Here is a 13,328-nt window from a genome sequence, read left to right on the forward strand (position 1 = left end):
CTCTGCCAATTCCTTAATTTTGGACTTCCAGTCTTTAGTACAGTCTATTGACGTGAGAAGTGGGAGAGAATACATTTCTGTTGCTCTAAGCCACCCAGTTTGTGGTAATTTGGTAAAGCAGGCACAGGGAACTAATGCATAGCTCATGGTGAAGATTAAATTTGTTAATACATGTAAAGTGCTTAGGGCAGTAGCTGTATGTGGTATACGCTCAATAACATACAGGCCATTATTATTATGTGCCTAACATTATTCTGTTGCAGTCTCCTGGCTAGGCTCACTTGATTGGGAAAATGGCCCATTGAACCTATTGTTGGTAATTATGTGTGAGTAGGTGCTTGGTGGGTAAAAGTGATGTTTGCCATACCTTTATCAAGAAAATCTTTCTAGAGAGATTACCCATTTCACTATGTATCACATTCTTTTAAAAGTAACATCAAAATGGCAAGTTTTCATTTTTTGACGGCTGAGTAATATTACATTATGTGTATATAACTATTTGTGTATATATATGTATAATATTATATATATATAGCATATAAAACTAGGGGGTATTATGCTAAGCAAATAAGTCAAAGACAAATACCATATGATTTCACTCTCATGTGGAATTTAAGAAATAAAACAGATGAACATAGGGAAAGGGAAGGAAAAATAAGATAAAACAGAGAGGGAGGCAAACCATAAGAGACTCTTAATGATAGAGAATAAACTGAGGGTTGCTGGAACAGTGGGGAGGGATGGGGTAACTGGGTGATGCATATGAAGGAGGGCATGTGATGGAATGAGCACTGGGTGTTATAAACAACTGATGAAACACTAAATTCTACCCCTGAAACTATTAATACACCATATGTTAACTAAATTGATTTTAAATAAAAAAAAATTAAAAAATGTAAAAGTAGAGTCCACACCCTTTGTCATTCACTCAATATACTTCTGTCCACTCTTGGGCACAAAGTCTCCTATTCTCTCCTGCAGCCACCTAGGAGAGCAACTATATTAGTTTTCTGGGGCTGCCATAACAAAATAGCACAGACTGGGTAGCTCAAACAACAGAAATTTATTTTCCTATGGTTCCGGAGACTAGAAGTCAAAGATCAAGACTTTGGCATGTTTAGTTTCTCCTGAGGCCTATCTCCATGGCTTGAAGGTAGCAGTCCTCTCACTGTGTCCTCACATGATGTTTTGTGGATGTGCATCCTTGCCATCTCTTTTTGGATGTCCAGATATTCTCTTATAAGTATACCAGTTGGATTGGATTAGGGCCTACCCTAAAATGGCCTCATTTTAACTTAGTCACTCCTGTAAAGGCTCCTACCTTTAAATACACAGCATAAAGAATTGGGGGTTAGGACTTCCACATACCAATTTTGACACATAACTCAGTTTCTAACAGTAGCCTAGGACAGGTCAAGTTCTAAGGTTCAGTCGTTAGCTAGAAGCTGTTTGCTCATCTTTTGAAACTCTTATGGGCCAGGAAGACCCAAGTCAGAGATTCCAAGTCCTCTGCCTGGATTGGCAGGAAGTGGTGTGTGAGCCAAGGAGGGGTCTGGTGTGGTTTCTGGTGGAGTTGTTGGGGGCACGTGGGCATTGTGTGAGATGGGGACCCTTGCTGTAAATGCCCATTTCTGTGGGTACACACCCTCTAGACTGTTATTTTCTGGAGGGCAGGGACCATTTCTATCTTGTTCATCTTTGGATTCCCTGATGCCACATAGTCGGCGTATTTGTGGAATGAATGATTCACTTTTGCAGCCTTTTCCCTATGTGAAAGTCACTTTCCATGTAATGAAAGCAAATTCCTTCTGCATCTAGAAACCTTCAACATCCTCCAATCTTGATCTTAAAGAGGCCTTGTCTTGTTTTTTCTCTTTGGAAATGTTTGATGCTCACAGATGTAGGCTGTGCTCCAGGCAACCCTATAAGGCGTCACTTTATTTATTTAATATTCAAAATATCCACCACTCAGAGGTGAGCTTCCTGCCTCAAGTTACACAGCTGTCAAGCGACTACTAGATGAGCTTGAAACTCAGGTCTCTCTGACTTCAGACTCAGGCCCATAACCACCAGGCTTTTCTGCCTCACAACCAGCATTTCTGTCTCAGATTTGTTAATGCTTGTAGGTCTTCAGAATGGATTCCCAGGGATAACCAGGCCTCCTGACTATTTAAGTCAAGTTATTTGATTTGGTTTGATTAATAAATGTATTAAGAGAAGATATACGTTTTTAAGCCAAATAATAGTACCACTTGTTTTACAAAAACCTTTGCTTAGAACCTAGGATTCTATGGATGAAACCTCCAAATGGTACTAAGCTTCATCTCCCTTTTCTTTCAGCATTTGATCTGTCTGGGGGTGGACATGGTGTTTAGGTCCACACACTGAGATGAAAATTCACAAAAGGAGACTGATCTGTATTCCCTTTGTCAACCAGACTTGAACTGTAAGATTTTTCTCTCCCCCGCTTATTTTTCTTTTCCTTTGCTTTGCTGCTGCTGCTTCTTCTTCTTCTTCTTCTTCTTCTTCTTCTTCTTCTTCTTCTTCTTAAACCAATTTGACTTATTGTCTTAATATTGTATAGATGCAGCCCTGGTGATACTCAGGATGAGTTTGGTATTCTTCAAGATCTAAACACAATGGGGGTGACTTAAGGACAGAGTTTCAGCTTTGCTTCTGACTCTCCTTGGTTTTGTGGGTTTAACTTAATGTTATTTGAAAGTTTTTGTGTGTGTGTGGTTGAATATATACTATAACTTGTTCTTTTGTGACAACAAGATTTATACTGGCGGTGTCTCTCATACCACTGGAAACTGGAAGGAAATCTACAGTGTGAACCTCCGGGAGTTTTAAAAAGACAGCAGCCGTTATTCGGTGGTGATGGGTTCAGGCTGTCCTTGAGCCTAGTTACATACAGCCTTATGCTCTACCCTGGATCTCAGGTGAGATCAGTGTGCAAATGGTCTGTCAGATAGTTAATACATCACCTATGCATTTCGACCACTTCCCTGCCTTCTCCTTAATTAAGATTTCTTCAGTGAGTAAGATTTCAGGAGAAAGAAAAGATCTGATGGAACTGTATTAAATACCAACTCACTTCCCAGGTTTTTGAGTTTTTTTACTTAAATTAACTTGGCCTGAAAGACGAAGGGATTTGAACAAAGTATAGAAGCTAGTGTTCCATTTTGTGTATCATTTTGGCTCCAGAGAGCTGCTTCTGGTAAAAATGAGCCTGTGAGATGGAGCTGTTTTATGCAAGGGCTAACAATACTAGTCTTTTATAAATCATAAATCCTCTTAACCTCAAACAATTTGGAGCCACCAACTGTAATCTATAAGGTTTCAACTCACAGGGATTTCATTTCTTCTCAGTGCCTTTCAGGCCATTAGGCAAATATTTACATGAAGTCCTCAGCTATTAGGGGATTTAAAATCATTTTGTGTTGGAATAGAAATTTCTGGTCTATACCTCCTCTGTTGAATTTTTTGATATGAGTTTTATGTGTTCCTTTTGTATTTTCTGCAGGTTTGGCAGCCATTTGATTTAATTTCTTTTAGAAATAATTTGTAATAGACAAACCTTAGGTTGTTTTTTGTTTTGTTTTTTGTTTTGTTTTTGGATGAGGAGAACAGTGAGGTAGACAAATTATCATTGCGTAATTCTTTCTTTTTGTGGTTTCCCCTGCACCATGTGTTTCTGTTTTTGAAAATAAATAGGAATCAATGATAGTTATTACTTGACACTATAGCAATCAAGATCCTTTAGCATAAGCAATGGCAAACAACTCTAGAAAACTTGAGCAGAAAAGGAGTTTATTGGGTACTTCAAAATCAAAGAGAGGGCTAGAAGATTGATCTCTGATGAGCAGAGAAATCAGCAAGACTAGATGGTGGAGAACAGGAACTATTGAACAAACCCATCAGGATGCAACTATGGAGGGAGACAACCAGTGAGCACCAACTGTTTATTTCCTCCCTCCCTTCTGTGTTATCATTCTGAGCAGATTCACTGCAGTCCTGGGAGACAAGGTCTGATTAGCATAGCTCCATCACATGCTTCATCTTTGTCTGGGGAAAGACAGAGCATGTTTTTTGGGATAACTCAACGATCCATATAATGGAATCTCTCTGAAAGGAAATATGGCTCTGTTAGGAAAGAGAACTGAATGCTGAGGAGCCAAAAACAACATCCACTTATTGCTTAACATCACACTTAGAGAAATAAGCAAAAAAATTCCATTTTCTTCTTGCACCTAGTGCAGGATTCCAAAAATTCAGTAAGTCTCTTTACAAATTAATTTTACCTCAGTGAGAAGAATCTGATCATCTTAGACTCAATTCAATGAGACAGCTGTGTAATCCCTTTAGCTTCAAAGTGGAGAGAATACCAGGAACAATACCCTTGATTCAATTCCACACTGTAAGCTGGGCAGTTTAGAAGAATGGCCTGGGTTTTCCTCCAAGCACTAATGAAAGTTAATGATCAAGAACTGGGCTACATGCTTTTATATGGTTGCTTATTATGAGCTATTTAACTTTTACAGCTTTATTAAATGTTTTATGGAAAGGTTTATTTCATGTTTTATTATAGCTCTGTAGGATGGCCATGTTTGACTAAGAAGTCTGACAGATGAGCACAAATGTTTTGCAAATATCACTGGTAAGCAGTTTCTGGGTAAAATTATGTTTCATTTTGACATTTTGTGGAGGCTGGGTGGGAGTGTTCTCTTTAACGAAGCCCAGTAGAGCTGGGTGATTTAACAGGAGAGGAGTAGAAAGTTGAAGGAGCATGCCCCACGTTCTGATTTTTTAGATGCAAAAAATAAATTAATTAAAATAAAATATGTTATAGAAGTCCACTTTGGCTGAAAGTGAACATTTGAGTTAAGAACCCCTCCCTCTACTCAAAATATATCTAGCTGATATTAAATGTGCTTTATAAAGCTAAAAATAATATTTTACAGTGTATTTATTTTACTTTACAATAAATTCATGAGGTTGTAAAATAATAATAATTACCGTTGTTCTAAGCCTTTTTCTAAGCACCTGACATTCAATATCTCATTTAATCCTTATGATAAGATATTAGCTGAGTATGAATATTGACCTCATTTTATAGGTGGGGAAACTAAACCTTCTATAAGTTTCCCAAACATTTGACTCCAAGTCCAATTTATATCTCACCCTGTCACAGAGACCTAACTGCCTGATAGTCTGATGTGTGAGCCATTCAAGTTATCAATTGATCTTTGAGACATCTTTTTCTTATTTTTCTACAGACAACATAAAAACTATTGAGGACAATGCATTCTAAGGCTACAGTCACACTGGCTGTATCTCAAGTTTGCCTTGTGAATACTCTTGCCATCCTCAACCTGACTACAGGTCACTACCTTTTTAGAAAAAAGCTCACATCTCCAGATTCTTGGTTCCCATTTGTCACCTTTGCTGGGAAATATGGGCCATTAAGTTGAACTTTTCCCTGCAAAGCAAGAATATAGCTATTTGGAAATCAAAGTGTCATGTAAAAAATTCCTGAATACTTGCCTAATTTTTATCAAGAATACAAATTTTGTTTTTCTCCTCCCAATTTTGTTAATGTTGCAATGAAGAATTCAGCTGAAATACCATTTCTTTGCAAAAACACCCCACATCTACCCCTTAGACAACTTGACTTTGTGTAACATATGTTTAAGGTATAATACAGCATTTAACCTGCGATTCATTGAGAGCCAACTATGTCTCAGTGACTGTTATGAGTACTTTACATATGTTGTTACACCTCACTTAATTGTCACCACAGAACTAAGTATTATCTTTTTATACATGGGGAACCTGATACCTCATAAACAGAAAGTTTATGGGGCAGATCTGGGTTTCAAACCTAGGTCTCTGTCTCCAGGACTCAATTTTCTTTCCTGTACTCCATATGGTCTTTTCCTGGAGGTGAAAGAAGGGCATCCTTAAGGATGTCCAAATTAAGCTCATTGGGGGGAATTTTCTAACGTGTTGTGATGTTTAAATTAGGGAGATATTTGAAGATAGGTGCCCTCATTGGGGCTATAAAATAAAAAGCCTTTGGCTTTATCAATAGGAAAGTCTCCAATTTACAATCTTATTGTACTGCCCTACCTTCTCCCTACTCTGAAAGTCCTTCCTCTTCTCCTGCTCAAGCAGCAATCTCAGTCCCCAGGGTAAAGTCCAAAGAATTTACCAGGCATATTTAAGGCCTAAGAGTTGATATGAGGGCAGCCCGGGTGGCTCAGCGGTTTAGCACCGCCTTCAGCCCAGGGTGTGATCCTGGAGACCTGAGATCGAGTCCCACATCTGGCTCCCTGCATGGATCCTGCTTCTCCCTCTGCCTGTGTCTCTGCCTCTCTCTCTGTGTCTCTCATGAGTAAATAAATAAAATCTTTAAAAAAATTAAAAAATAAATGTTGATATGACTCTTGAACATGGTGAAACTTGGCATTTGTGAGTACATCTGTATGTGTATGTTTAGTTACAGGGGTGTGGGGTAGGGTATGAGCAAGAGGAGACATTATCCAAAGGGATATGTGTATGACTTATATATGTGTTTCCTTGCTGGGGAAGGGGAGTATAAAATCAAAAGGTGTGTGTATGTGTGTGTGTGTGTGTGTGTGTGTGTGAATAAGGTTTGTGTGTATAAGGGATGATTATGCAGTCATGTGTATATTAATTAATGGTTTGTGTGTGTAATCACAGTAGCAAGCATGTAAATTGGGAGAGAACATGTGCTCATGTGGGAAGGAAGAAGTATCCAAATCCCAGGTTTAGAGTTCAACTGAGGAAAACGTATGGATTTACACAATTCAAAATATATATATATATATATATATATATATATATATATATAGAATAGAATATTGCTCAGCCGTCAGAAAAAATAAAATCTTGCATTTGCAATGATGTGGATAGAACCAGAGGATATTATGCTAAGTGAAATGTCAGTCAGAGAGTTCAATAAAATACCATATGATTTCACTCATATTTGGAATTTAATAAATAAGACAAATGTACATAGGGGAAGGGGAAGAAAAATAAAACAAGATGAAAACAGAGAGAGAAGTAAACCATAAGAGACTCTTAGTTATAGGAAACGAACTGAAGGTTGCAGAAAGGGAGAGGGGGTAGGGGGATGGGATAACTGGGTTATGGGCATTAATGAGGGCACGTGATGTGATGAGCACTGGGTATTGTGTGCAACTGATGAATCACTAAATTTTACCCTTGAAACTAATAATACACTATATGTTAACTAAATTGAATTTAAATAAGAATTTTTTTTTAAATCCCCTAAAAGTTGACCTACGTAAATTTACCCTAGATTAATGGTATAGGAAGTAGAAATGCACCACATGCACACACATCAAGCTACTTTGAATAAAGCACAACCAGAAATAGGACAGATCCATTTTGGATATTCCCTGAGGAATCAGTACAAAAGGGACAGTATCATAGGGCACTTTACCTGCTACTTCACCCTGAGCTAATTATTTTTATGTATCTTTCCGGATTTCTACAGAGTGGACTAGCTCTGTAGAAACTGTTAAGCCTTTCAAATATATCAAGATACTGGTTAGCAAGGGATAGAACAAATAACCAGCAATTAGGTTTGTTACCAACTAACTGTGAATAACCTGGGAAATCACCTAGGCTTATTATACCTCAGACTTTGCATCCCCTAAACAAGCAGTAGAGTATTTGTCCAACCTACTGTTCAGGGCTGTTTTATTGTGGCCAATGAAATAATGTGAAAGCTTATGAATAGCATATATATTATAAAGCAAATAAATTGTTATTGATTTTGTTGTTGTCTTGGAACCAAGTTATTGAATGTACTTGTTGCTTAGGTTCTCTGCTAACTGATTAAGTGAAATGAGCACCTAATGTAAAAACACAGGAGTTGAAAATGTGAGCTTGAGCACTACTTTCAAGTAGTGCTTTGGCACAGTGGTTTTTACCTCTTGAGCCTTAAGAGTGTCCACATTTGTAAAGTAAATTTATGATACTCTGATTAACTCATAGGATTACTTTAAGGACTCCATGGGATGTGGGAGCACTTTGTAAGCTTCCAAATATCATTCACATGAAGAGGGTATTAGTGTTTCCCTCATCCTCTCCTAGCAAATTTCACTTTATCTTGGTTCATGTGATAAAGGGAAGGTTTGAGAGCTTTGCCAATAAATACACATTTTGTTTACCTCCCTGTCTTTGAGCACATAATTAACAGCTGGCTGGTGTTCATGGACCCAGATGTGTTATTGTGAATTAGGATTAAGAGGCTCTCTAACCACTAAAGCTTCTTGAAAGTTAGTTTATCATGTAACACTGAATAATTGGCTAGGCAATTGATGAACATTTAACTAATGACTTTATGTTGTTTTATTAGCCTATGTATTTTTAGTTTTATATCTTCAAGCTTAATATCTAGATACTAATTGATTCATTCATCAAACATTTATGGAGTTCTTACCTGGTTCCAAGTAGAAATTAGGTCTCTGGAGATGAAAAATACTTGGTCCTTGTTTCCAAATAGCTCCAAGTCTAGTTAGGAAACAGGTAAAAACTAAAAAAAAAAAATGATTCCAGAAAGGTGCAGTAGGTACATTAATAGAAACATAGATGCAGGTGCTGTGGGAGAAGAGAGGATGAGAGCCTAATTCTGACATTTGCCCCAGATGTTGGAGGTTATGATGGACCTGAGTCTTGAAGGATCCATGAAAGTTTACCATGCAGAGAGGAGGGAGAAAGATTTGAGGCAGGGGAAACGATAATACAGACATGAAAGTGTGAAAATGAATCGTATATAGTAGAATTGAAAGTAGATTGATATTGACCCATTAGGATACCTACGAGGATACAGTTGATACTTCTCTCCTAAGAGTGGGAGAAGTAGTGACCAATTTATTAAGGACTTGGAATTCCAAACTGAGAAACTCGAGTTCTCTCTGCATTCAAGGATGCACTATAGGCAGGAAGATAAATAACATAATCAAAGTTGTAGTTTAGGAAGGGTCAAAAACAAACTTTTGTTGAACATCTACTATATACTCTGTGTGAAGCTGTGACAGACTAAAGATAAACTATCTTGAGGATTCTGATCTACTGGAATTTATAGTAAAGTACATGGTGGGGACTGGGAAGTTTTCAGCCCTTGATTAGTTTGGAGTATAAAGGCACCAGGATGGAGAAATTCAGTCCATTAGAGCAATACCAGAAGATAGCCCGGTAAATAGTGGTGTTTGGGCCAGAATTTGTTCATATCACCCTCCTCCACTCTACCCCAAAGTATTCTGATAAGGAGACTCTTCCAAACCTTTGTGAGTGGGTACAAGTGCCAGTCACATACCCTATTATTAGCAAACATCAAGTATAGGCCTCTTCTACTTTGGAAAAGAAAAGAGATACTTCTGAGTACTATGAAAATATACTCTGTAAAAGAAGAATCCTCTAGGCCTATGAAAATTTATGGCAGAGAAAAGGAACACATTTCTTTGTGTTGGATTAGAAGATGAAGATCATTATCTTCAAAAATTATTTTTTGATGGGAAATGGAAAATTGTTTGACAGTAAGATGCAAATAGACACAGGCTTTTTAAAGATAAGAGCAGAGAATAATGAGATGAGAACATTCTGAAATGAAAATACAGCAAGATGAAATGTGAAGACAGTAAGTTGAGCAGAAAAGAGAACTGGGTGAAATAAGGAAGATGTAGTAGCCAATTTAGTTAATCGACGTGCTTATTCCTCTCTCTGAGCCAGCTCTCCTACTCCCATTTCCCACACTGGAGAAAGGGCATATGATTTGCCTTGCTCCCAGTTGATTGGATTAGAGATGGACACATGATCCAAACATGGCCAGTCAATTTTCTAGAAGAAAATAGGGACCCAGGAATGATATGCAGGCTTGAATGGTGCTGAAAGAGAAAGGTAGAACTAGGTTGGGAGACATTTTTCTTTTCTGTTCATGGAGATCTGAATTGAAGAGAGGAATGAAATAAGAAGATGAACAAAGGAAAGCAGAGACAAGAGACCACAGAGTCTGTAGAGAGATATACACAGAGAGAAAGTAGCTATCTTGGTTCCTGACAACTTTCCAGTTCCTCATTCCAGTCTCCCATGAGGCCTCTCACAAGACTTCCTGACTTTGGATACTATGAATTACACTTGTATTATTTTAAAAACATTCCACTTTTGGCTTACCCTAATTTGAATGGGATACTATTATTTGCAACCAAATGGTCCTTGACCAAAAAAGAGGGATTACAAGAATACTAAAAACAAAACAAAACAAAAATCCAGTACTAGTGTAGACTTCTGTTTTGAAAGTCAGCTGGAGAACAGCTTCTACTGCAGAATTTCTTGATTTCCCACAAAAATACATATAAATTAAAGGATTTAGAAACAAGTCACAAGAACATTGAAAATTAAGACTTTTAGTCAACCTAATTCCAGAATCAATGGAGTTGATTTTCAATACTTATTTGACTTAACCTCTCAATGGCATTTGTCACTGTGGGCTAGCCCTTCTCTCCTGAAGCACTTTCTTTCTTTGGCTTTCATGACTATATTCTTCTGGTAGTTTTCATACCTCTTTAGCTACATCTCTGTCCATTTTCCTTGTTCCTACTTGACCCTTTGATGGTTTCCTTACAGTATTCCTGGGCATTCTTCTCTCACTCTACTCAGCATGGTTGCACTCACAGTTTCTGTTATTACCCATATACCAATGATTTTGAAATCTTTTTTTTAATAATAAATTTATTTTTTATTGGTGTTCAATTTGCCAACATACAGAATAACACCCAGTGCTCATCCCATCAAGTGCCCCCCTCAGTGCCCGTCACCCATTCACCCCCACCCCCCGCCCTCCTCCCCTTCCACCACCCCTAGTTCCTTTCCCAGAGTTAGGAGTATTTATGTTCTGTCAGTCCATAGCCCCAAAGTATACAGACATCTTCCTACTAGAAATTTCCACTGGAATGTTATGACAGTATATCATAGGTAACCCAGATCATTTCTATTTCTAGCCAAATCTGCCCCCTTTTCAAGAAATACCACCTTCTCCATCTTCCCAGTCATTCCAACTAGAAACTTGGGAACCATCCTGAAATATTTCCTATCCTTTTCCTTGATATTTAGTCACTCACTAGGTCTTGTGAAGATGAATAGAAAAAAAAAAAAAACTAGGACAACATCCCCACTCTATCCCTACCCACTGACATTTGATTTAGTGCCAGCAATCTCTAAGCTTCATCTTCTTTCCATGTTCTTCACCTGTAGCACAATCCTGATAGGTTCACAGAAGTCCTGGCAAAATGAAAGCCTGTGTGTGTGTGCACACTAGAGGAGTATATGCTGAAATAAAGAACTCTAATAACAGTGGATGATGGAAATTGAGTTCTAAATAAATACTAAGAGATTAGAGTATCAGAGAACAAGGTGAAGAGTGTACAGAAAGCAGGGCATTAAGTGAAACTGTGATAGAGCCCAATTGGGCTGGAATGAAGCATACCCACCTAACCTCATCTCTGCATATCACCACCACCACCACCCTCTGCTGCTACCACCACCTCCATCATCTTCCACTCACAGTTGTATAGCTGTAAAGGAGATTCCTCCATCATATGGCAGTGTATAAGTCCAATAGAGTCCACACACACTCTGTGGACAAAGTCTGTCTGAAAACCCTTTTCTATGTTTAAGAATGAATAAAGTTAGAAAAAATGGAAAGAACCAATATAGGATTTATGAAAACAATACTGTAGAATAAAGGAAAGGGACAAGTATTGGGAGACTCAAAGGAAGGACTGATTTCTGAAAATGATCTATTGTACTGTATTAAAGTATAGGCAAAACTGATGTAAAAAAAAAGATACTCCATAATACAGGTTATCTTTTCTTTTTTAAAAAATAGAAGTTTATTCTTCTTTCATGTAATAGTCTAGAGGCAGGATGGTCAAGAATAGGAAAGCAGCTCTAAGAGATGCCTTCTATCTTATTACTCTGTAGTTATCTAGAGTAATACTATTCAGAATGAGGTTCAGTCAGTGAGAGGCCTTTGACCTTCTTATGAACAGTTAGCAGAAACAAGTACAGAAATTGACAGTTTATTTTCTCTGATTTTTCAGTAACAATACTTATCACTGACCAGTAACAAACAATTTTCAGATTGTACCTGTCCATGCATCACACTTTGAATAGCAGTGACTGCGTGGGCCATCCTCATGGTATACTTGACACTGACTAACTAATGCCATGCTATAGACAGAGAGATGCAAGAAAATTCTTCAAGAGGAACAGGCAGCAACTGTACCAATATTAATACCAAAATTAATAAGATAAAATGAAATTAAAGCAGGATATGATAAATTAAAGAGAGAATAAAAGGAGATAAAAAAATAAATGATAAGCCAAAGATGTTGTTGAAATTACAATTTAACAATAACCTTAAAATCTACTTTGGAGGCAATGGAGAGCATAAATCAATGCTGTGAAAAATCCAGTAAATGGTGTAAGAGATAAATCTGAGCTCTTCTCCTAAAATGCAGAAAAAAACTTAAAGAAACTTAAACATTTGAAAAGGAAAATGACATAGAAGCCAAAAACAGAGAACCAAAAATCAAATAAATTACTCTCCTGAAAAAAAGAAAAAACCCACCACAAATAGAATCAAATTATTAATTAAAGATGTAAGACAATACAATCTTAACTGAGATGAAGCAAGACTTGTTTATTTTTTATTTTTTTATTCATTCAGAGAGAGCGAAGAGAGAGGCAGAGACACAGGCAGAGGGAGAAGCAAGCTCCATGCAGGAAGCCCGATGTGGGACTCGATCCTGGGTCTCCAGGATCACACCCCAGGCTGCAGGCAGTGCTAAACCACTGTGCCACCAGGGCTGCCCACAAGACTTGTTTAAAGATTTAAAAGTTCACTCCATTCTAGGAGAAAATCAGTGAAAATGTAATTAAACTTACATTCATCCACATAAGATTTCTGGACTAGAAGAATAAAGAAAAATACATTGAAAATCCAGGCAGAAAAAAAAAATGTAATGTGGGGGAAATCTAGATTTATTCTTAATAACAATGAATTTTATGATTACAGAATTTTGAGTGAGGAAAAAAACCTACAACTATTAGCCAAGAATTTTATAACCAACCAAATTATCTTAGTCTTTCATAGGTAAAGTACTAAAATGTCATTAAATTAATTTGTTCTATAAATGTAGCCTTGTTTGTTAGATGTCAGGCCCTTAAAGAACAATGGTAAACAAGTATATATATATTTCTCAAGTTAGAAA

General features: G+C 37.4%; 1 long non-coding RNA gene across 1 annotated transcript; it reads left to right on the forward strand.

The window, feature by feature from the left end:
• Window positions 1-2,347: 2,347 nt before the first annotated feature.
• LOC119869366 lies at window positions 2,348-6,299 on the forward strand. Its single transcript, XR_005370717.1, has 4 exons — window positions 2,348-2,446; window positions 2,779-2,942; window positions 4,592-4,660; window positions 5,280-6,299. It is a non-coding gene; the product is annotated as an uncharacterized LOC119869366 (long non-coding RNA).
• Window positions 6,300-13,328: the final 7,029 nt, after the last annotated feature.

Source organism: Canis lupus, chromosome 15 (assembly GCF_011100685.1).
Source record: "Canis lupus familiaris isolate Mischka breed German Shepherd chromosome 15, alternate assembly UU_Cfam_GSD_1.0, whole genome shotgun sequence".
Taxonomy (NCBI): domain Eukaryota; kingdom Metazoa; phylum Chordata; class Mammalia; order Carnivora; family Canidae; genus Canis; species Canis lupus.